At 58.1% G+C, this 22,222-nt stretch overlaps 1 protein-coding gene across 4 annotated transcripts in view; it reads left to right on the top strand.

Annotated features, from left to right (window-relative positions):
• The window catches only part of CPLX2 (complexin 2), a 71,111-nt gene that overhangs the window by 16,581 nt on the left and 32,308 nt on the right, over nt 1-22,222 (top strand). For 3 of the 4 annotated variants that reach the window (XM_084636358.1, XM_084636355.1, XM_084636356.1), the window contains one exon: nt 8,291-8,327. The gene's annotated coding sequence lies outside the window, so the exon portion shown is untranslated. Of the gene's footprint in view, nt 1-6,245; nt 6,387-8,290; nt 8,328-22,222 lie in introns of those variants that run through there. The other variant, XM_084636357.1, reaches the window with a different exon arrangement.

The following is a 22,222-nucleotide window of genomic DNA, read 5'->3' as shown; positions in this document are numbered from 1 at the left end:
ATCAGAATGGTAAATACCTTACAGGGTAATCAGATTCAAAACATAGAGAATCCCTCTAGGCAAAACCTTAAGTTACAAAAAGACACAAAAACAGGAATATCCATTTCATTCAGCACAGCTTATTTTATCAGCCATTTAAACAAAACAGAATCTAACGCATATCTATCTAGACTGCTTATTAGCCCTTTACAGGAGTTCTGACCTGCATTCCTGCTCTGGTCCCGGCAAAAGCAACACTAAGACCGTGAGAACCTTTGTTTCTCCCCCCCTCCAGCTTTGAAAGTATCTTGTCTCCTCATTGGTCATTTTGGTCAGGTGCTAGCGAGGTTATCCTAGGTTCTTAACCCTCTGCAGGTGAAAGGGTTTTTCCTCTGGCCAGGAGGGATTTAAAGGTGGTTAGCCTTCCCTTTATATTTATGACAATCGCTAACCAGGAATTAAGCTGGTGGTCTCCCCTGCCTGCTCACCCCTCGCAAGCGTGCCCCTCCCTTCCCCAGCAAGTTCTCCTGTGTCTCAGAAACGGGAACCCCCTGGAATCAGACAAACAATTGTCCAGGCTGTTCTGACAACAATTTACAAACCGTGCCTGCGAACAGCACCTCAGGAAACACACACAGCAATAATTGAGCAAGGTGCCATATGGTGCTGCTGCTCTCCCCGTGGCCTGGTCTTCCTATGCCGTAGGCCTGGCAGCAACAAGCCAAGCAGCAGAAAACCCGAGCCGACTGCCAGCCCGGGCACCTGGGCAAGAGAAACACGACTGCAGGGAAGGGGAGCCCCACCCAGCACCCAGGAGCACACCTCCTGCACCCTGGGAAACAGGAGCTGGCAGCAAAGCAAAGGCAGAGGGTGGGTTGTGTCTTTCCATGGTGATAGACATTTGCTATTGTGGATAATTGGGGGCAGAACTGTGACCAGTGCCGTCCGGGGGGTCAGACTCAGCACCATGCTCCCCTCTGGCCTTGGAATCTACGAAAGGGGCAACCGCCAGGTTAAACACCAGCAGCCAGTTCCTGCCACCAGGCTGAGCAGCACCCAGCCCAGAGCAGCTCGCGGGGCCAGGCCTGGCTCCGTACATTACACGGAGAGCAAGCGTCTGTCTCGCTCTCACCCTGCCGTCCCTACTACGCCCCAGTCCTGAAGCTGGACCTGCCGGGGCGGCGCCACAAGAATGCAGCGATCTGCCCCGGAGGTTGCATGGCAGGACGGGGGTCTCTGTACTGAGATCAGTGAGATCTCTGCCAGGGGGAAGGACCCTCAGGGTTGGGCCTGGCTGGCAGAGAGACCTGCGTTGGGTGAAGTGAGTTCCCGGTCTGAGCTCTGTGCTCTTGCCACTGCGACAGAGGGTCTGCCCCAGTCGCACCATTTTGCTTTCACCTCTCATCAACCCTCTGTGCGTACTCGCACGCACGGCCCAGCCAGCCCGGAATTTGTGCCAGGGCTTGGCAGGGCTGAGCCCCAGCACCTCTGGGCCTGGCAGGTCAGAGCCCGGCACCTCTGGGCCTGGCAGTTCACAGCCTGGCACCTCTGGGCCTGGCAGGTCAGAGCCCGGCACCCCCAGGCCTGGCAGTTCAGAGCCTGGCACCTCTGGGCCTGGCAGGTCAGAGCCCGGCACCTCTGGGCCTGGCAGGTCAGAGCCCGGCACCTCTGGGCCTGGCAGATCAGAGCCCGGCACCTCTGGGCCTGGCAGTTCACAGCCTGGCACCTCTGGGCTCAGCAGTTCAGAGCCCGGCACCTCTGGGCCTGGCAGGTCAGAGCCTGGCAACCTCTGGGCCTGGCAGTTCAGAGCCTGGCAACCTCTGGGCCTGGCAGGTCACAGCCTGGCACCTCTGGGCTCAGCAGTTCAGAGCCCTGCACTTCTGGGCCTGGCAGGTCAGAGCCCGGCACCCCCAGGCCTGGCAGTTCAGAGCCCAGCACCTCTGGGCTCAGCAGTTCGGAGCCCGGCACCTCTGGCCTTGCTGCATCAGTTATGAATGTAAAAAAATTGCTTGAGCCATGGAATATAAATGCTTGAGCCCCGGCACCTGTTTCATTGCAAATGAAGCCCTGGGCCCTGCACTGGCAAACCCTGTGGGGGAAGGGCCATGCCTGTGTAGAACCGTCTGTTTCCATTTGAAACAGGACAGTGACCAAGCCTGGGGAAACATTTCCTCTTGGGGACATTTTAGAGATCCAGGGATTAGCGTCACATGACTAACGCCCGATGCATTTTCAAGTTGGCTGTAAGCGTTTCCCGTCTACCCAGGCCCAGCAGTCTCCTGCTGGTAACAATGGTGGAGGCAGGAATGTAGAAAGAGCTTTGGTAACTGGAGCCAACAACAGGGAAGTGAAACTCCCTGAGCCCTGTCTACACTGCAGCCTCCCCCACTACTGCCCCTGAGAAAGCTGCACCAGTGCAGAGTTCCTGGGATGACCGGTCCATGCATTGTCTCCTCCAGAAAGCCAAGGAAAGTCAAGCAGCAGGTTGTGACGCAGCTCATTATACAGAGGACTGCAGTTCCTGGTGGCCAATGGACAATTTGTGCATCAAACAATTTGCATATGTGCCCCAGTGTATTCTGGGTAATAATAGCCACATACTTGGGAAATCTGGTTGCCCAGGTTGCCTGTGTTTACTTTGCAAGCCCACAAACATCCCTGGGAAGGCAAAGCACGTGCTGGAACAGCTGTGGTTGGATGGAAGGCATTACGTGCTGACAACTTGCGAATTGGTGTTCTCTCTGCATGGGAAGAGCTGCTCCTAACAGCCAGCTGTCTGCATGGTTTTAGAGCTGTGATCAGGAGTTGTTGCGTAGCTACAGAAAGTTTGGATAACAAGATTCTTGGTTTCATGGCTCAGCTTGGCCCAGGAGTTGTGTGTGAACTGGGACAAGCCACTTACACTTTTGGAATTTGTTTCCCTGTCTGCAGTGTGGGGGATAGAAATCCCTTTGGGAAGCCAGGGGAGGTACTTGGGTAGCAGCTTCATCTCATTACTGCTGCTCTTTTAATTGTTCGGCAACTGTTTCAGCTTTGTCTTGCACCCAGCAATGCAGCCAGGTGCTGTTGTCGGAGCTTCGAGTCCACTAACTTTGGGTGAATCTCAAGTATTGCAGTGGATTTGGCTTGTGCTAAGAACAGGAGAGTAAAACTTTGAATGGGGACTCCTGGGGCAAAGCAAAGAGGAATAAAAAGTGCACATCTGAGATGAGCTAATGATTGCTGTGAGTGCCAGCCTTCCCTGGGTGCACAATGGCAGAGCTGTCTAGGGTGGGAAAGCTCCAGGCATCCACACGGGTGGGGTCCAGGGGGCAGCCCTAGGCACTGGGATAGTGGGGGGAGGCTGCAGGTTGGGACCAAGGGGTGTCGGCAGAGTTGTGTTTGGGGGTCCAGCACTGGACTAGGAGGGAGTTGTGAGCCAGGAGGGCATCAGCCGAGCTGTGTGTAGGGAGCCCAGGGCTGGGATAGCAGGGGGTCATGGTCCAATGGAGGCAGCTTGCAAGGAGGGGCTAGTTCCTGACTCAGCCACCTCAGTCCCTCCCTCATATTCCAGGAACAGTAAGATCCCTTCACCTCTTCCCATCCCCCTCGTGCAAAGGCTGCACAGTGTTGCTTTTAGCAGCACTCATGGGCATTGCAAGCCCTGCTGAGCCCCCCCCGACCAGGGCCTTTCCCCAAATCTTCAGGGTGCGCCAGCCCCCCTCTCCCTGCGGCCTGCGCTGCGAAGGAGTTTGCATTAGAAGACAGGCTCTTTTGGACGCTAATTCTAGAGCTTGCTTTTTTTACGGCCCCGTGAAGTGCTTTGGTGTTCCAGAATAGAGTAGATGCTGTTGTCTGATGCGCTCACGTACGTGTGTGTGTGCGTGCAAGAGGGTAGCTGTTTGTTTCCCTGAAGATGAGCACACGCGGGTGGGCGGTGCGTGCGTGAACACCTGTTCAGAGGAAGGTGCTTGCGTGGTCTACGCTTTTGTGCAGTTGGAAGTTTGGGCAGGTGCCCTGGTTGGTGAGTGCCAGGCTGGAGGGGTGGCAGAGGTGCCCTGAGGGTGTGCCCCAGATTCACCCGCTGGGGAAGGAAACACAAAGTCCCTGCAGCTGGTCTCACCCTGTCCCTTTGCCGGGGGCTGGCCTTGTTTCCTGCAACCAATTCAAATGCAGAACAAATCAACTCAAGCTACTGGGTAACTACTCCGCTCGCCCGCCATGTCCCCTCTAGCTGGGGAATGGGGAGGCTGTACACCTTTTCCCTAGGGTAGCCTCCTCAGCCCCCTTCCCCTGTGCTTCTATAACCCCGTCCAGACCAGCTGTGGGACCAAATAACCCATGCACATACCAGAGTGCCTTGATGCCACCCAGGTAGGCCCATGGCCTGTTGCTTACCCAAGTAGCTCTGTGGATTGTGCTGGACAGTGGCGTGACATTGGCCCTGGGGGATGGTTCCTGATCTGTATGGGTCAGGTACATCCCCAGGCTGGGCCCCGACTAGCCCCCGCCCCTCTGTGACTGGTCCAGCCCACGGGTACAGCCCCAATTAGGAGCGTTGCCCTCAGCAACATAGCTGGCGTCTCCCACCGGGGGCTTGGCATTTCTTGTCAGGCCTCGGTATAGAAGCAGCAGGAGACTCGCACACACGTCCTGGCTGAGCAGCCTCCTGGACCTCAGTAGAGTTAGCATCACCGTGTCCCGGCCCACGGCAGCAGCAAAGTGCCAGCAAGAGGAGCTTGTCCAGCACGGCTGCCCAGGCTGGGCGTTGCCCTGTGCTGCCAGCCACGTGCCATCAGTCAGGGCTCTGGGAGGGGTCACTGCAGCAGACAGATGGAGAGTGGCCAGTGCTTCTTACAGACCCCAAGAGTCAGACTCAGGGAGGCTCTTCCCAGCTGGGTCATTAAGTCCCTGGGGCAGCCACAGTCTGCACTGATCTGGGTCACTTCGTTTTCTGGGCATCCAGCTCTGGCTTCAGCAGCTTCTTTAGGGTGTCTGTTACCCGTGGGGCGCGCTGGTGCACGCGGTGTGGGGCTGGGGAATGAAACGCACCTGCCCCTGTTTGTGCTGGCAGGAGAATGGGCTGCAATGGGGTGGGGGGGGGTCAATTCTGAGCACTGGCCTCAAGGAGAATAAAAGCAGATCAGCCTCCAGGGAGTCGGGGGGGCAGTTAATCTTCAGGGGGCTGGGGGGGCAGTTAATCTCCAGGGGGCTGCCCCTGGTTTGAAGCGTGTGTGTTCTGGTGCATCGGGGGGGCACGCTGGCTTTCCTCCCCAGCTGGATGAGGGGACAGGACAGTGGTGGCTTCTCTAACGCCTGAGCTCAGAACGGGCAGCCTAGGGCAGGGCCGGCCGCCAGTCGCTCGCGCCGTGCAGGGAAAGGCTCCGACGCCCCGTGAACAGGGCAGGGGGTTGGAGGTCGTGTATGAGTCCGCACTGGTGGTACCGGAGGCCCAGGCCTGCCCTGCCGTCCAAGGAGGGGGGACCCTCCAGGCCAGGGTTGGTGCAGAGCAGCTGGGGGTGGCAGCCCTGCCAATGCCGAGCCCATTTGCAGACAGAGGTCACCGCAGTCCCCGGGCCGCCAGCTTGCACTGGTACCCGTGCCCAGGCACTGATTAGTGAAGGGCCCCCCCACAACCCCTCGCCCAGTGGGGTGCTGGGGCCAGGGTAACGCCCCAAAGCAGCTCACCCCCCGAACCTGGCAAAGGCTCTAAAAGACGTTGGGCCGGGCTCTGCTCCCAGCTACTCCAGCGTCACTCCGCTCCCCGGACGCCAAGGGACTGACTTTGGATTTCCAGGACTTGTCCCCTGGCATTTCCCAGGACGGGGGTGAGGTGCCTCCGGGCCCGGCGGCAAAACCCCTGGAGCTTTCAGCAGCCCAGACCCACTCATCTGCCAAGGGGTCAGCATGGCGCGGTACCGGTGTTTGCTCTGCTCCGCGGGTGCTGGCTTGGTTTTGTTTACAAAGCCGGGTTACGCATTTTAAACAGGCTCTTCCAAAACCCAATTACCTCCAGAAGACAGCCGGGTAAAAGTGGCATAAGTGGCTGTGTGGAAATCTCCCTGCGCAGCAGCCTGGGGAAAACCGACACAACAAAGCCTCTGTAAATTGAGTTAACCGCTTTTAATCCTCTTTACAGATGAGGAGAGCTGATAATTATTTTCTGCAGCCGCTGTCAGGGCCCGGGGGGGCGGGGGGGATAAATAACTGCCCTGCACCAATGGGCTGCGGCAGGCCTGGAGTTCAGCGGCCGTGTAGCCAGGTTGAATTATTCTCTGTTACACGCTGCCTCTCCCACCTCTCCACTCTCTGGCTTGGACAGCTTGTGGCTTGTGCCGGCCTTGGTGATGCCAGACCATTCCCCTGTTCCTCCACCGCAATCCTAAGTCGATCCGCAGCTTCCTGCTCCCTGGACCCTGGCCTTTCAGGTAACCTTCCTGGGCCTCCTCGCTCTGTGCCCGGGCTGGATGGCTGGGCACCCCGGCTCGTCTGCTGCTGCGAGCAAAGCTCAGGGGGTGGGGGGGTGGCTCGGGTCTCACTGTGCCTCTGGGGAGTCCTTTCAGGGCCGGGTCCGCGTTACGCAGGTAACGCCTGCGGTCCATGCAGCTGGGTGGAGATCGGAAGGGGACCATAAGGAAACCAAAGGAGTAACAATAGCCAGCTGCTGGTGCCTGCACCAGAGCTCAAAGCCGTGGGCTGGGCTGGAGAGTGAGCACGAGAGCACAGCTGCGCCGGGGGGGAGTCGAACGCGGAGCGAGAGGGACAAGGACAGGAGCCCCGCTGGCTGGGGTCTGCCGAAGGGAAGGGGGAGGCAGGAGGGACCCCGGAGCAGGGCCTGGGGGGCTAGGCGTGAATGTCCACCATTGGCCGAGTCCGTGGTGCTCACTGCTCACGGAGACAGAGGAATACACAAGAGCTGGGCAGACCTGGGGAGTGCGGGGCTCTGGCTGAGGGACGCTGTGTGGGGCCGGAGTCATATCAGCACTGTGGGGGAGCGGCCGCCATGTTCCTGTAGCGACCCGCATCCAGGGTCTGTCAGGCTGATGCGGCGTGTCCCCGCATCCATCCGCAGGGCAGGCAGCCAGGAGGGAGGGGATGTGCCGGTGGGCACGTTGCAGCCAGAACTTCCACAGCCTTTGTCCGGCAGGAGCTGCCGGCGCTCCACCCCGCCGCCCCCCGAGGGGCTGCTCTGGGCTCCGTTTAAAGGGGCGAAGAGTGCTAGCATTCAGCCTCCAGCCCTGTGCACTCTCCCCTCGGCCCCCCCGGCTGTGGGGCTGGGAGTGGGGAGGAGTCCATGTTGTGAACTTGGCAGCGCTGAGAACCTTCCCCACCTGGCAGATCTGCTGCACCCGCGCCCTGCCGAGCAGGGAGGCCGGTCAGTCACTCAGCCCTGTGCTGCCAGGGGCTCCAGAGGGCAGGAGCAAGGTTCTGGAGGCTGCGCGGGGTCTAGTTCTCCCTTCTGCTGTCACACTGAGATGAGACGATCCATCAGTGCCAACTCCCCAGCTGGCACAGGGTCTGCGATTAAACCAGGCTGGAGCATGAATGTCCTTCGGCCCTTGGCTAGAGCCAGAAAGGCATACCGCAGCAGGGCTGGGGAGGGAACGGAGCCTGGCCTCGGGGAAACTGACAGGGTCCGTCATCGAGCGCTGTCAGGGCTGTTACTTTGGGAAGGGGAGTAGCCAGTCAGCAGGATTGTCAGCATCAGGGCAGCCCTCCAGGGCTTGGCCATGCTCCCTAGGGACCCTGTTTGTCACTGAGCTGGGACCATGCTCGCTCCAGGGGCATGACGCTGGTTTCCCCCATCTCCTTCTCCCTGCTGGTGCTGGAGGAGTCTCTGTGCTTGTCGGCCTGTGTGGCCAGGGGCTGACTGCATATGAGAGACCATGTCCGTGTGGAAGCCAGGAGCCGGCGGGTGGCGGAGGGTCTCTCATCATCCAGAACAGGGCTGAGCAAAATGTAAGAGGAAGCTCATGAATATGCCTGAGAAAGTTGGCGTCATCTTGTTCTTCTAACCTGTTCTGCGTCGGGCCCATCCCCCGGGTATCTGAGCCCCCCGGTACAGTCACTTTCCCTGAACTCTCCTGCCATGGAGCGTCACAGGTGCAATCTCTAATCATTGGGGTTGGGAGGAGACCTTCTTGGGGCCAGATCCCCCATCTTCCCCTGCAGGGTCCCTACACCTTCCTCTGCAGCACCCAGTGCTGCCACTGTCAGATACTCAGCCAGGCAGCCCTGGGGTCTGTCATCCCGAACCCCGCAGGAGCCCCCTTTCCCCTCCTAAGCACAGAGTTTGCCTTTGGATTTTCACTCTTTTCTGTTCTCTCCCCAGGCTTTTACTGCTGCCCGACCCCAGGGTGGAGATCAAGGTAAGCACCAAACCTCCCCTTCCTGCTTTAGAGTGCGAGGAGATAACTTCCCAGGGGCTGCACCAGCCCATTACTGCCCATATCCCCCTTCCACCCAGGAACTCCCAGGGAAAGACTCAGGCCCTGGTTATTGTCGGGGAGCGAACTCAGCGTGCTGTGATAGACTGGGGCCGACTCGCGTTAGCCTGTGACCCGCCCCAACCCCCGGCATTCTGGTGGGATTTGTTGTATCCTGTGATGTTGCCCTGAGCTGGCCCTGCACTGCTGATGCTGAACTGAAATCCTGGGGGGACTCTGGCCTGCTGCGTGTTGCAGAGCGTTTCGGGTCTGGACAGCGTGCCTAGGAGGCTGTTTAGTTGGGGGCGGGGGGAGTTGGGGCCAGATGCCCGGGGTGCTTTGTGTTGCTCTGGCCCCATGTGGATAAAAGTTGGGCAAAGCAGCGAGATGGCCGTGTTGCATTCAGGCTTTCTTTAGAACAGCTGTAGCGCCCGGCCTAACAGGGAGCTGGAAAGAAACTGAAATAAGTCAATAAACCCAACTTTCTCCTGGGATCCGCCCGCCTAGATCCATTCTGCCGCAAGGCACAGAGTGGCAGCGGCTGGGGGTGTTCGGCTCAGCGTGGTTTGATTTCTGTCCTCGTTGCTCATTTGGTAACAGGAGCTAAAGCACTGGGGCCTTTTCTAAGCCGTTGCTGTATTGACCGGGCATTAACTCTCAGCTGTGGGGGTGTTGCTGAAAGGGTGGGGGCAGCATGCAGGGCCTCAGTCTGTCCCCTCTTCCCCCGCTCTTGTTCCATGTGCAGAATTTCGTATGATGAGCCCCCTGGTGTGCAAGGGAGACAGTCCCCTCGGAAGAGGCTCCCTGAGGCGGCTGGTGGAGGGCAGGGGATGTTGATCTGTCACCAGAACAACTTCTCCCTCCCCCTCGCAACATGCTGCAAAGCCCAGTTGGGAGATCTGGCTGGGGAAACACTTACCTGCCCTACTGAAGGGTTCCCCACACATGCCATCGGCTGCTCTCAGCTGGCCCTGGGTCGGGAGGAAAGCTACGCCCTGATGGGAGCTGTGCAGCGGGCATAGGGTTGGTGTATCAGGGCAGCAGTTCCTAACGCACCCGGCATCTCCTGGCGTTCGTGAGTGGTGCTTGGGGCTTCCCCTCCCCACACTGCCGGCGAGTTCCAGGGCCAAGCCTACCGGGCACTGTGGGTACCAAGCTGCCCACACTCAGAGCCGAGGGAACGCGGCCTGCCTGCACTGCTGACTCTGGGCAGTAGCCGGGCGCTCACCCAGCCAGCTGAGAGCTGGCACACGGCGGATGGCGCTGCCCGGCCTGTGTCTGGTTAGACTGGCCCCAGCACCTGGCCAGGCTGAGATGCTGCCGTAGTGCCTCGGGAAAGGCTTAAGGACCCAGCCCAGGAACAAAGGAGGCGCTTGTCAGGCGCTGATAGATGGGCTCTTTCATTCCCCCGGCTGTCACACTGATCTGTAATGAATCTCCACTCGGCTGGATTATTTTTAATACAACAGGCAGCGATGTCTCTCTCCCGCCCACCGCCCGGCTGCTGGGGGAGCCGCACATAGGAGCCTGCAGCGGTGCTGGCAGTGAGGTCGCAGAGAGAGGGCTCGCTCCCCCGCCCAGCACGCAGCGGCACCATTGAACCGCATGGCCGGGGCGGCTGGGAGAGCTGGGGGCCGGGGATGGTCGGAGCGATTGGTCTCTGAGGCTGTTGGGGAGGCGGTGACTGTGCGGGGGACCTGGAGAAGCCATGCCAGGGCCAGCAAGGAGACAGGAGACTAGCCCAGCCTGCGGAGCAAGTGTGCGGGGACCTGGGCTCCAGTCCTCGTTTGCTTGTCACCATCCCAGGCAATGGCAGCTAGAACGGGGTCACCCTCTGCTGCACCAGAACCCGTCCCGACTCCCCTGGCTCCAGCGTGCTGGGTGCGAGGCTCTTGTCTGGCAGGGAACGGAGACAAGGGCCGGGGGCTTCAGCCTGCAGTGAGAGAACTGGACCTTCGGCCGGCAAAGCCTGTTGTGCTAGGGCAGAATAGAGCCGTTTCCTGGGGTCCCTGCTAACCCACCGCCCCTGCGGGGAGTGAGAGGCTTGTTCCGTGCAATGGGGTGACCTTGCATCTGTCCAGGGTGGAGTCACTTGTTGCTGTGTTGCCCACGCACTCGGAGTTGGTGATTCCATGTGCATATAGTGCTGGCTGCAGCCCATTCGCCTGGCCGGGGAGTGGCTCTGCGGCGCAGGGCCGATCTCTGCTTTGGCAGGACTGGATCGTGCTGCCTTGCCACCAGACCCCGGGCTCGCCTCCCACGAGGCCACACGGCCCGTCTCTGTGTGGGCAGTGGCTGGGATTTGCTTCCCCCCGGGGACTGTGCTCCAAAGAGCGAATCCGTCAGGACAGATCCCGGGGGAGGTGGCCGCCAGGTCCGCCTTGATCACAGGACTGAGGCTCCACAAGTGATGTGGGGCGGGGAGGACGTCTCGGCGAACCCGCAGAGCCCCACAGCAAGGAGACGCTCGGCCACCTCTGCCCCAGCAGGCGGGGTTGTGGTCAGAGAAGGACCTGGCTGGGGAGGTTATTTCCCCATGGGCTGCACCCGGCCAGCACTGAGTGAATGCCCCTCCGGCAGGCAGGTGAGCCCGTGGGTACTAGCCACTCACCACTGCTCTCAGAGGCAGGAGGCCCAGCCATTTCCCCTGGCTGGACCAAGCCCACAACGGTTATTATGGACTCCTCCATGCAGGGGGCTGCATCCCCTCTTGCCCCATCCCAGGCAGGTACCAAGGGCGGGTGAGAGCCGGTTCTCCCCGTGTCGCACGGTGGCCCGTGACCATCCAGCTGCACCACAGTGCAAAGAGCAAGGCCCTGTCCACGCAGCACGGTTCACCTGGATTTTAAACGCGGGTCGTCGTGTGTTGAGCACTCCAGAGGGGCCGTGCGGGATGGCCATCGGGGATCACCTTCTCTCCGCAGCGGGCCGCGTGCGTCGCTCGCACCTGGGCACAGCGGGGGTGAAACACTACCACTGACCGTGCTCCTCTGGCAGCATTTCACCTTCACCTCTCGGGGGGGGCTGCAGGTCAGGATTGAGGGGCACCGGCAGGACTGTGGAGGGAGCCCCAGAACGGTTTCAGTCCCTGACATCCCTCTCGGCCCTTTCCCTGCGGGGCAGCTCAGTGATAACGCCCCCCCACCCCACCCCGCCTTAGGAATCGCCCTGATCCTTGTTCTCTGCCTGTATCCTGCCAGAGCTGCCCAGGTTTCTGTGGTTGTCTCCAGTGCCCCCACCCCTTCCTCTGCCCATCTTGGCTCCCCACAGCGCAGGTTACAAGCTGCTGCTAATAGCCCTCTTCTCCTCCGCCGTGTTCATCTGCTCTCCTTGCCACTTCACCATCCATCATTTGGACACAAACCCTCCTGTACGTCTCGAGGTCCCCTGGCCCAGGGCCTGCAAGTACAGTGTCAACTCCAGCCACGGTGTAACACGCACACCCTGTCCCTCCTTGTCCCAGGCTCCCCCTTCCTCAGGAACCTGCTGCTTGCCAGCTTCCCAAATTGCTGGGCTTCAGGACCTCCCACGAGGCTCCCTCGCTGCTCCTGGAGGAGGACTACATTTCCCAGCATCCCTCTGCCCAGACTCACAAACAGCCAAGTATCTGACTGGGAGCTGGGTCCAAATAACTCTTTATAAACTAGGCTGCCCGGCAGGGGAGAGCTGACAGCACTGTGTGGTTGTTCATGTAACGAACTGCAGCTGAGCGCCCAGCCCTTTAACTCTGGTGCTTAAATGGCCCTAAAAACCTCCTTCCCTGCAGCTGTTGTAGGATTACTGGTGAGCGCTGGGTTGTCGTTCTTGTAGGGATGCTGGTGTGCACTGGGTTGTCATCGGGTTGCTGGTGAGTGCTGGGTTGCGTGCGCTGGGTTGCCGTTCTTGGAGGGTTGCTGGTGAGCACTGGGCTGCACTGGATAGTTAGCATATCAAAAAGAAAAGGAGGACAGCTACAGCAAATGCATCCGATGAAGTGAGCTGTAGCTCATGAAAGCTCATGCTCAAATCAGTTGGTTAGTCTCGAAGGTGCCCCAAGTCCTCCTGCTCTTTTTGCGGATACAGACTAACACGGCGGCTACTCTGAAACTTAGCATATCAAATGACTCTGGAAAGCTGAGCCCTCCCCACGCCCTGAGCAGAGGTTCCTCCCCTGCGTGTGCCGGCACCCCGTCTCCAGCAGGCAGGTGAAGCAGGTCTGCCACCTCTCCCTGAGCCCATCCCCATTGCTCCGGGCTGCAGACCAGGGCTGGCCCTACAGTGTAAAGCTCCGCGAACCCGAAGCCCCCTGGCCTTGCCTGGTCTCGGCCGGCATTAGGAAGTGAAGCATTTCAGCGCCATGTCACAGCACGTGCTCCCCGCAGAGCTGGTAAGAGCTTTGCTGGGTGCTAAAGATGCAGCTAAAGCAGGTGACCTTAGCAAGAGCCCTGCATTCCTAGTGTGCTCTGCATGGGCAACCCTGATCCTGCCCGCCTCCCCTAGGGCCTGACCTACAGCCCCACGGGAGCTAGTGCAGGACTCTCATTGAGCCTCGCTGGTCATCGCTCGGTGCTGGGGCTGCCGGCGTCCTGCCTACGGTCAGGAAGGAAGTTTGGGAAGGAAGGAAAAGCCACAATTGCTTGAAGAGCCTCAATAATGCAGCAAAGGCCTGGCCCAGCCATGCTCCCGTGTTCCAGATTTCCCAGGGCTCTGCGAGGCCGGGGCTTTTTCACATGGCTAGAGAGAACTGAGAAATAAGCCAAGATCTGGGCACGTTCCAGCTCCTCAGTCCAGACTTAATGTAGTCGCTGAAGGATGTCCCCCTCATGGGGCTAAGCCTCCAGTAACCGGAATCTGAGCTAATCCATATTTGCCAGCAGCCTTGCTCGAGCGGAGTCCATCCCATTTGGAAAAGTTGATTATTTTGTTTTTAATATTCTCGAGTCAGATTAATTAGGAGATGCTAATGGTGTCCCTCCTCTGGGCCCTGTTAGCTTCGCCGTGACCCTTGTTAATTACACAAATGGCCCCAACTCTTTTCTCTAATTTAAGACAATGACGGGGAACGTGGCTGTCAATTCCCCATCCTCCCCGGAACAGTCATGGAAAGTGCTGCCCTCCAGCAGGGAGCTGGGGCCTGGGGGTTGGACTCTCCTGAGGGTGAATGGCTCAGAAGATCAGGTCCTTGGCCCTATCCCCACCCTGCCGCCTTATCTACCTGCGTATTTGCCCCTCTGCACGATACTGGATGGGGCAAGCCCTTTATTTTGTGCATTGGGTTTTTTGTGGCCTCCAGTGTCTGAGCACCTGGCACCCAGCCCCGGGAGATATAGAAGTATCATTCGCCCCACTTTACAAATGGGGAAACTGAGGCACGGAGGGGTGAAGTGACTAGTCTAAGGTCATAGAGGGAGTCTGTGTCACCAGCTGGGAACCGATCCAGATCTGCTGAGTCCCAGCCCAGTGCTTCAGCCACCCCTCCCTTGTACTCAGGCTGTGCTCTCACCTGCCCCACGGATCAGCAGAAACCCACTGGCAGGATCCCCACAGCTGCAAGCAGGGTGGGGGCCCTTGTTCCCCCCCCCGCCCCACACACTGCAGGGGGTAGCTGTGCTCCAGGAGGGTGCGTTGGTGGGTCCCGGGACCCTCCTGCCCAGTTTACACCCAAAGAAAAGAGATTTATTTAGTCTTCCAACCTCCACTGATATTAGCAACGACCATCCAACGACCCCCAAGTGGCACTGGGGAGGGTATCGGCTCTGTGCTCACGTGTTCCTGCCGTGGCACTCTCCGGGCGCCATGCCCTTTGTGGCAGAACTGGAGAAAGGGGAAGGGGGGAAACAGCCCTTTTATCTGCCAGCAGAACCTTTGTTTTTCTTCCTGATGCTTTTGCCGAAATAAAAGGGATCCGGTGTCTGAGCTGCCCACCGTATGCTAATGGTTTGCACTTAGAAACGGGCTCCCTTCAAAGCAACACTGTCAAGATGAAAAACCTACTTGAAAATAACTCCCATGGCTGTGTTATTAATAACCCCTCGGATCGTCCCTGCTTCTGCTGTGGGTTTGCATCCTGCAGTTTGATCAGTTTGGTGGGCAAAGCCCGGTGAGTCACTTTCACTCCCTGGCTCTTGTGCAGGGCCCTGGAGCCGCAGGGGCAGTGCTGGGGCTGGTTCGATTCCCAGCAGGCCATTTTCTCATGACTCTCCTCTCCCACCCCCAAGTGTGAAAACATTTCTCAGTGTCTCCAGGCCCGGGGTAGGGCACTGGGCTGGCAGGGGACCTGGCCTAGTCCTGGCTGTCCCACAAACTGGCTGCATGAGCGGGGGAAAATCAGTTTCCCTCTCTGCCTCTGTTTTCCCTCCCAGCCTCCTTCTGCCATGTCTGTGTGGGGCCAGGACTGTCCCTCACTAGCTGTCTGTGCGGCACCTGGCCCAACAGGGCCTCGAAGGCCGCTGATGCTAGCAGGCAGTGTCAGTTGTAATGTAATTGACACTGTCTCTTTCAAGATCTGTTACTCCGGGAAACTGCTGCTGAAGACAATTGTTGTCCCAAATTAGAAAAGGTCTGGGGTCAAATTCCCCGCTGCTGTGAACTCCGTGTGTAAATTGGCACCAATTTACAGCAGGTGGGGATTTGGCCCCTTGTAACCTGTGTATTTCTGTCCTGGACAGGCTCGGAGGGCCCCCCTGGGCCCCATCACGTCACTGAGTGTGTCCCGGGCTCTCCCCACCACACGGCAGAGCGTGAACTAGGATGCTGGAGGGGTAGATGGACAGCAGGAATAGGTAGCCAGGTTCAGTCTAAAGTCGCCCACCCCCGAGGTGTTTGAGCTGGTCCCGCTCCTGCCTTTGTCATCAGCAGAACAGAGTCCCTGCAGAGTGCCGGGCTGCCCTGGGTCAGATACTCTGGAGACTATTCCAGAGGCTTTTACTGACAATCACCCACTCCAGAAGCTGAGCGGCTCGGGAGGACCCTCTCCCGGGAATGCATTTTCAGCCCCATGGACTCCTCTCCATGCTCTTCAAAGGGTGACTCAACAGATCCCAGAGATGGTCACCGTGATTGAATTTGGGCCAGGCAGGGGGGAGCACATCCATCTTCTCCTGCCCTGGCTTCAGCTCAGCACTGGTGTCTGCGGGTACCAGCCCAGCCCTGATCCGTGGGGGCAGTGTCCTATTGGGGAAAGATAAACTGGCAAATCCAGATTTGCCTGAACTGATTTCTCCCCCTTTGATTAAAGGACGCCTTTCTAACCCCTCTCTCCTGAGCTGAGAATGAGCTCTCCCCGTTTGTTGCAGTCCCCAGTAAACAGCAGCTTTTAGAGCTTTCAGCGGTTAAAAGCCGTCCAGATCTCCCAGGATGCGGGACCTTGGGAGGAGAGCTGTGCTCGGAAGCCTGCATGAAATGGACTCGGGCCAGGCCGAGGCGTCAGGTGTATTCCTGCAGCAGAGACCGGGAAATGGCTTTCAAAGGGCCCGTTGTTCTGGGACAACTCTTCTCGCTATTCTCCAGCTAGTCAGCATGGGGGGCGGTTTGATGTTGGGTTTTGCTGTTTGTTTTGCATGGCGGGTTTTGTTTTGTTTTGCTGCTGTTGGGTTCGCTCCAAAACTCACCAGATTGTTCTCTGGTTTAGCCTGTTTCATGCACCTTGTCAGCACCATTTGAGTCTATTAAAAAATACCCCGAGGAACCAGCACACTGAAAAACAAATCAGTTGCCAAGGGAGGACGCCAAGGCTAAATCTGGCTTGTCCAGGTCCAGCTGGGCTCTGGAGCAGCTTTGAAATTCACTGTTCTATTGTCATGAAATCTGCTTAACACCATGTCGGGGACGAGTGCCAGTCAGTGGGTCTGCGTCTCCCTCCCCCTGCAGCTGGAGTGAACCCAAAGTCCCCGCTCTGGCTGCGGGATGCCTTCGCTTTATGGCAGCTCTAACAGAACACTGTCCACCAGCATCCAAGTGGCCTGAAGAATCAGGGAGAGTTTAGGAGCTCGGGATTGTCCCTGCTGGGGTTTGAGGTGGGGGGGGGCAATAGTGAGGCAGCACGGGAGCTTGGGGGAGACAAAGACCTCCCTGCCATGGAGCTACCTAGACCAGAACCAGCAAGATGTTTGTATTTAAGAGTTACAGGGGAGATTTTCCAAAGCTCCTAGATGAGTTAGGAGCACAGGACTTTCCCACTGACTTTCCCTGGGGTTTGGGCTCCTAACCTGGATGCTTTTGAAAATCCCTCCTGACATCAGCATAAGGGGTGAAACTGAATTCAGCGTCTGAGCAACCCCTCCAGCCTGTCTGTCTCTCTCACCGGCTTCCCAGGAGATACCTGCAGGGTCCACCAGAAGGTGCCATGCCATGTGGCACAGGGTAAAAATTCTGGTCCTGAGGGCAGGCAAGTCTGTGCAGCTGCTCAGGATCCTGGATTTCTCTCAACCTGGAGATGAGTCCTAAGCCGCCACCTCCACACTGGCCAGATCTGAACAGCCTTCCGTCTGGAGGAAGGGGGGAGGGATTAGTGTCCAGATGCAGGGTTTGCAAACAGCCCCTGTCGTTGGCCCGATACCTTGGATCTGAACCAGCCCGGCTGCAAAGCCTCCTCATCAGCGTCAGCCCCTCCCCTGGGAAGGCAGGAGCCAGCCTGGAGCAAGGGGCCGCACAGCTGAGGTGAGAGCAGCACCGTTGTGCGCATGCGGCCGCTGGGCTAAGGGAGGTGCCCGGTCCCCTGCAAAGAGGCTGTTGCCCTCACCCAGCTTGGCAAGAACCTGGGAAAAGGTGACCCCCTTTTGGGGGGGGTACACAGGGGCCCTGTTCCTGAGGGCTTGTGCTTGAAGCAGGCCTGAGGATTCTTCAGGGAGCCCTTTGCATCAGCACTCTCTTCTGCGTCCTGACGGATCTGGGCATGCTGGGAAAAGTGCCTTCCCCACACCCTCTGGAGAGGCCTTCCCTGGCAGTGACACTTGCCTTGTGCAGCATAAGAGCGGCCAGGCTGGGTCAGACCAAAGGTCCATCTAGCCCCGTATCCTGTCTTCCGACAGTGGCCAATGCCAGGTGCCCCAGAGGGAATGAACAGACCAGGTCATCGCCAAGTGATCCAGCCCCTGCCGCCCACTCCCAGCTTCTGGCTAACAGAGGCTAGGGACACCATCTCTGCCCATCCTGGCTAATAGCCACTGATGGACCTCTCCTCCCTGAATTTCTCTAGGTCTAGGAGCTGTGGTGGGGCATGATGCCTGGGCCCTGGACAAGTGCACAAGAGATGGGCATGCTCCCCGTGCCCCTCTCTCCCCCCTGGCACGCTGGAGCTGGCTAGGCACCCTCTTGCCTGTGGTCACCCAGAGTCGGTGGCAAAGCCAGGGCACTCAGGAGTTTGCAGCCTCTCACGCTCCGCCCCGTAAGCAACACTGCCCCTTGCTTTCCCTGTCACCTCTGCCCTGCAATAATTAAAGCTCCTGTAAAAGCTCCTCCACGTGGCTGCTGTACGAAGGTGCCACCATGGAGCGGGGGAGCTGCTGCTGTTGTCAAAGCCCAGCAGAACCCTAATTGTGTGCGCTGAAAGCAATCACGTTAATACCTTCTGAGAACACTGCTGGAGCCTTAAAATGCTCCGATAAGCTCCGGAAAGGCATAAAAGAGCCTTGAGTTTAATTTGTAGTCAGCAGGACGTTTGTGTCTCATGGTTTCTCCCTCCTGCATCCACACACGCTCAAGTGTAACGTTAGCCGGGGAGGTCAAGGGCTGTTCTCTCTGCTGGCCTAGCCTGGTCTGTGCTGTGGGCTGCTAGCTTTGAGCCCCATCCTGCTTGTCCACCCAGGGGAGGAGCGTCTGGATTTCAGAGCCTGAACGGGCCTCACATTAAAGTCATGGCAGGCTGATGAGGAAGGTCCTCCAAGTTCCACTCTTGACAAGCCGCTCACCCCTGGCCAGAAAATGTTAATATGTTTTTTAAAACCTTGAGCCCCAATTTAGTGAATTGAATTTAATTGTGTAGGCTCTATATAAACACATAGGGACAATGGTGTAACTCCATTAGTTTCCCTGGAATTGTTACAAATTTGGCCAAGATTCCCCCCTCCCCACCTGGCTCTGACATAGGAGATTCCCCCTCCCCACCTGGCACTGACTCCTGATGTATAGCCATGGCGACCCCTTGGCTTTGATGGGTTCAATGCACATTCTAGCCCCTGGAGTTTCTCTGACTCCTCAGCAATGCTCCTGGCAGGGACAAATATTCTGGCAGAACATAAAAGTTAAAGGGACAATGTCAAGAGAAAAATCCTCAATCCTCTCAGTTCCTCTTCTGGCTTTCTGAGGACCCCTCAGCTCATTAAACAAGCAAGAAGATGAAAATCCATTCATACTTTTCACCCCCCGGGCAGTTTGTTTGTGCTTTACACTTCACTTATCTTAGGAACATGGAACTTGGACTGGTCAGTTTCACATCCTGTTTACAGCCAATTTCACTTCCCATTCATGGTTCACTAGTTCAGTGCTGCTGGGTTTGGGTCCCTAGTCCATACAAGTAGGGCTGAATTAAAGCATTCTTGGGGTTCCCATTGGGCCTGACCCACACTGTATCTCCTCCCCCGTTTGGGTGGTAGTTTGTTTCAGAGTTAAGATGAATGTAGCTTTTTCCACCTTCTGGAACTGTTGTTTCAGGCCATGGTAGGCATCAGTTACCCTTGGGTCACCTTTTCAAGTTTTTCTTTCCATCCACGAGGGCTAGAATCTATAACGTTTTGTGTAAAACATGCAAAAAAACAAATTAAAAGATTAAGTTTACAAAGTCAAGCACTCAGAAGTTAGGAAATGCCACCATTAAAGTTCCCTGTGCAATCTGAACCCACACGCCCCCCGGTGCGTATGCATTGTGAGAGTCTTTCATTACACAATCACCTAGTGTTTTTTTCCACGGGACGGGACCCCATTTGAAGCTCTCGGTGTTTGCCAAATGGGAAAGGACGAAGCCCTAAAGCAGCCTGGCACCCATTACAAAGAGTGGCTAGAACAGACCTGGAAGCTGTTTTTCTAACAGTAGGTTGCTGGAGTCATTTCATTCCCGTTAGTGAGCTGGTGGGCAGATTGCTGCTCGGGGAGCGCAGTTACTGCCCTCACTGGACCAGGTTCACATTACTTTGTAGAGCTAGAGTCGAGTGACTAGCCAGTGAATCTGTCCCTTAGTTCTGGGGACCTGACCCAAAGCCCAGTGAAGTCAGTAGACAAACCCAGTGATTTCAGTGGCTTTGGATCTGGCCCCATGTCTATACGGAGAACATGGTAATGTACGTAAGACACCCTAGTGCCAACCCTGTGTGCACACAGAGGGGAGGATGTAAAGTATGGGGAGGACGTAAAGTGCTTGACATTGCCAAATACCTACGTACTCCCTAAAGCTGTGACGGCCAGGGAAAGTCTCCAGGGACTCAAGATGTCACACCTGGGATGCACCGACGACCAGATCTGGAGGCAGACTATGAGAAAATGGAAAGCAAGGGCCAGGTTCCCCATTGGGCATCAATCACTGTCGCTCCACTTAACAGAACTGCCGGGTTACGCCGGCTGAGGATCTGGCCCAACGAATGTTGCGATGGCAGAAAGAAGCTCTTTGCTTCCCAGTGAAAGGTCAGGACCGACGCTGGGAGCGGCTAAGGCAGGGCCCAGCCCAATTACCAGGCAGGGTGACCTACCGGCCGCCCGGGTAGGTGTTCATCACCCTGGGGTGGTACGAGTCTTGAGAGCACCACGTGACTCCGGGGGAGCGTACTGGTGCACTAGTCCTGGCTCGCTATCGCTTTCACAAGGGCTGGGCATGGTTTGGCCTCCCATTCCAACAGATGAAGCACTTTGTGGTGTATTCTGGGGGGAGTCGGGGGTGGGGGAGTAGTATTCTGAGCAATAAAGAGCGGGATCAAAAGCAGAAACACCCTCCTGGGTCCGTCACCCAGTTTTGAGCCCACCTGTTCCTGTCCTTTGAGCAGTTTGGCAGATGAAATGAAGGACCCGTGCCCTGGGGGTATCGCAGCTCACTCTCACCAGCCCCTGCCTTCCCCTGAGGGCACCAGGACAAGACACCAGAGACCTGGGGCTTGGCGTGTTTGCCAGGAGGTGGGGGAGGGGTTAGTCTGTTCTCTCTTTTCCAATCTGGGGCCAGCAAAGCAAACCAGGCTCTTGCTCCAAATTGGGAGCTCTCTGCGGAGGCCTGGCAAGCTGCGCTTTCTGCCTGGCTGTCACACTGGACGGGCCTCTCCTGGCTCGTGCACACACAGGGACGTGTCTTCATACCAGGGCCCCGCTCCGCTCGCTGGAGGCAGGTTGAGGGCGAAGTTCCTGAGAGTCGTGCTGCTCTGCGGAGGATCTACAGGGTCTGTGCAAGGCCCTGGCCTTTAAACAGGCTCCCAGGAGTAACCCCTTCAGTGTGCCAGACCCCAAAGGACCCCACTTTTTCACAAAGGTGACTCCCCCTCCTGCCCACTCCAAGACTGGACCTTCAGGCTGCCTTCTCGCAGCAGCTCTCTGGAGCGAGTCCAGGGGCTGGGGGTGGGGCTCTCGGCACGGGCCCGGGGCACAGGACCAGCAGCAGGGGTGTGGGGCCAGCGGCCAGGTCCCGAGCCCCACATGCGGGGTTGGGGAGCGGAGTGCAGGGCGCAGGACCAGTGGCCACGGAGCCCCAGGCAGAGGGCCAGGAGCAAAGACCCAGGTGCAGAGCCAGCAGCTGGGGTGCAGGGCCAGCCCCTGAGACCCAAGCCAGGGACTGGAGCCCAGGGCGCGGGGCCGGCAGCCCCATATAAAACCTGGTGTGGGCTGCAGCACCCCTGCACCCCTATGTCCCGCGCCTCTGCAGAGCGGCTGAGATGCAGCCCTCGTGTTCCTAGAGAAGCTGTGGCATTGAAAAGAGGGGAAACGGGGGAGGTAGTACGTTGCAGGTGACTTTCCAGGCGTGCTTGGCCTAGGTGATTTGGGTGCTTACAGGCTCCAGCGCCCCTGAGCACCTGTGCATGGGAGGGTCAGCAGCCCAGCCAAGTAAGTGCCCGACACTGCTGACCAAGCCCTCAGCCCCGGAGCATATAGACGCCTTCGTGCCCGTTAGCTCTTTCTCTGGGAAAGCTCCTGAATGGCCAGCGGAGCAGCGCTGATGAGTCAGTGACGGGGCCGTGCATGAGGCCGTGCATGAGGCCGTGCAGGCTGGAGACGAGGCAGAGGCTGCTGGTGCAGCCAGGGTGTAGGTTGCCAGGGGCATGGTGCATCTGGGCATGCTACAGGACACAGTCCCTGGGCCGTCTGGCGAGGGAAGGCAGCTGCTGTGCAGGGTGAGGGGCAGAGGCTGTGCATGTTGGCATCTGACTTCATCTGCTTCTTCGTGCATGGAGGAGAAGGCGCCGTTCGTCTGGCCTGGGAAGTAGGAAGGGAGCTGTGAAGAGGGCTGGTGCCAGCCGCCCCCAGCCCGCCCCGGCTGCTGGCAGAGACAGGGTGTCACAGCACCAATCCTGCTCCCTCCACACTGTGACTTGCCTTGGAGGGGATGGAAAGGGCCCTTGGCATGCTCTGCCATCAAGTCTCCAGGGGCTCAGCAAGGGGACTTGTTTCAGAGTCCATTGCAGACGCCCCTGGAGCCAGCTCAGCCCCGCGCCCCGTGGCATCAGGGAAGGCTCCCCGGGGAGGTGTGTTCTGGGTTGGGTGCCAGGAGGAGCAAGCTGTGCTGTGCAGAGGACGTGGGATTGGCTCGTGCTCCGGGTCCTGCCCTGGCCTTGGAGCAGAACGGTCCAGAGGATCCCAAGAGATCCAGTGATCACACCGGCCTGTGCTGTGCTGCTGGCAATCCCAGCCATTGCCTTCCTGGGCAGGTTCTGCCCGATGCTGGGCAGCGGTTG

Source organism: Lepidochelys olivacea (genome assembly GCF_965140295.1).
Source record: "Lepidochelys olivacea isolate rLepOli2 genome assembly, chromosome: 8".
NCBI classification, from domain to species: Eukaryota; Metazoa; Chordata; order Testudines; family Cheloniidae; genus Lepidochelys; species Lepidochelys olivacea.
This window is presented reverse-complemented; position numbering and strand designations above follow the sequence as displayed.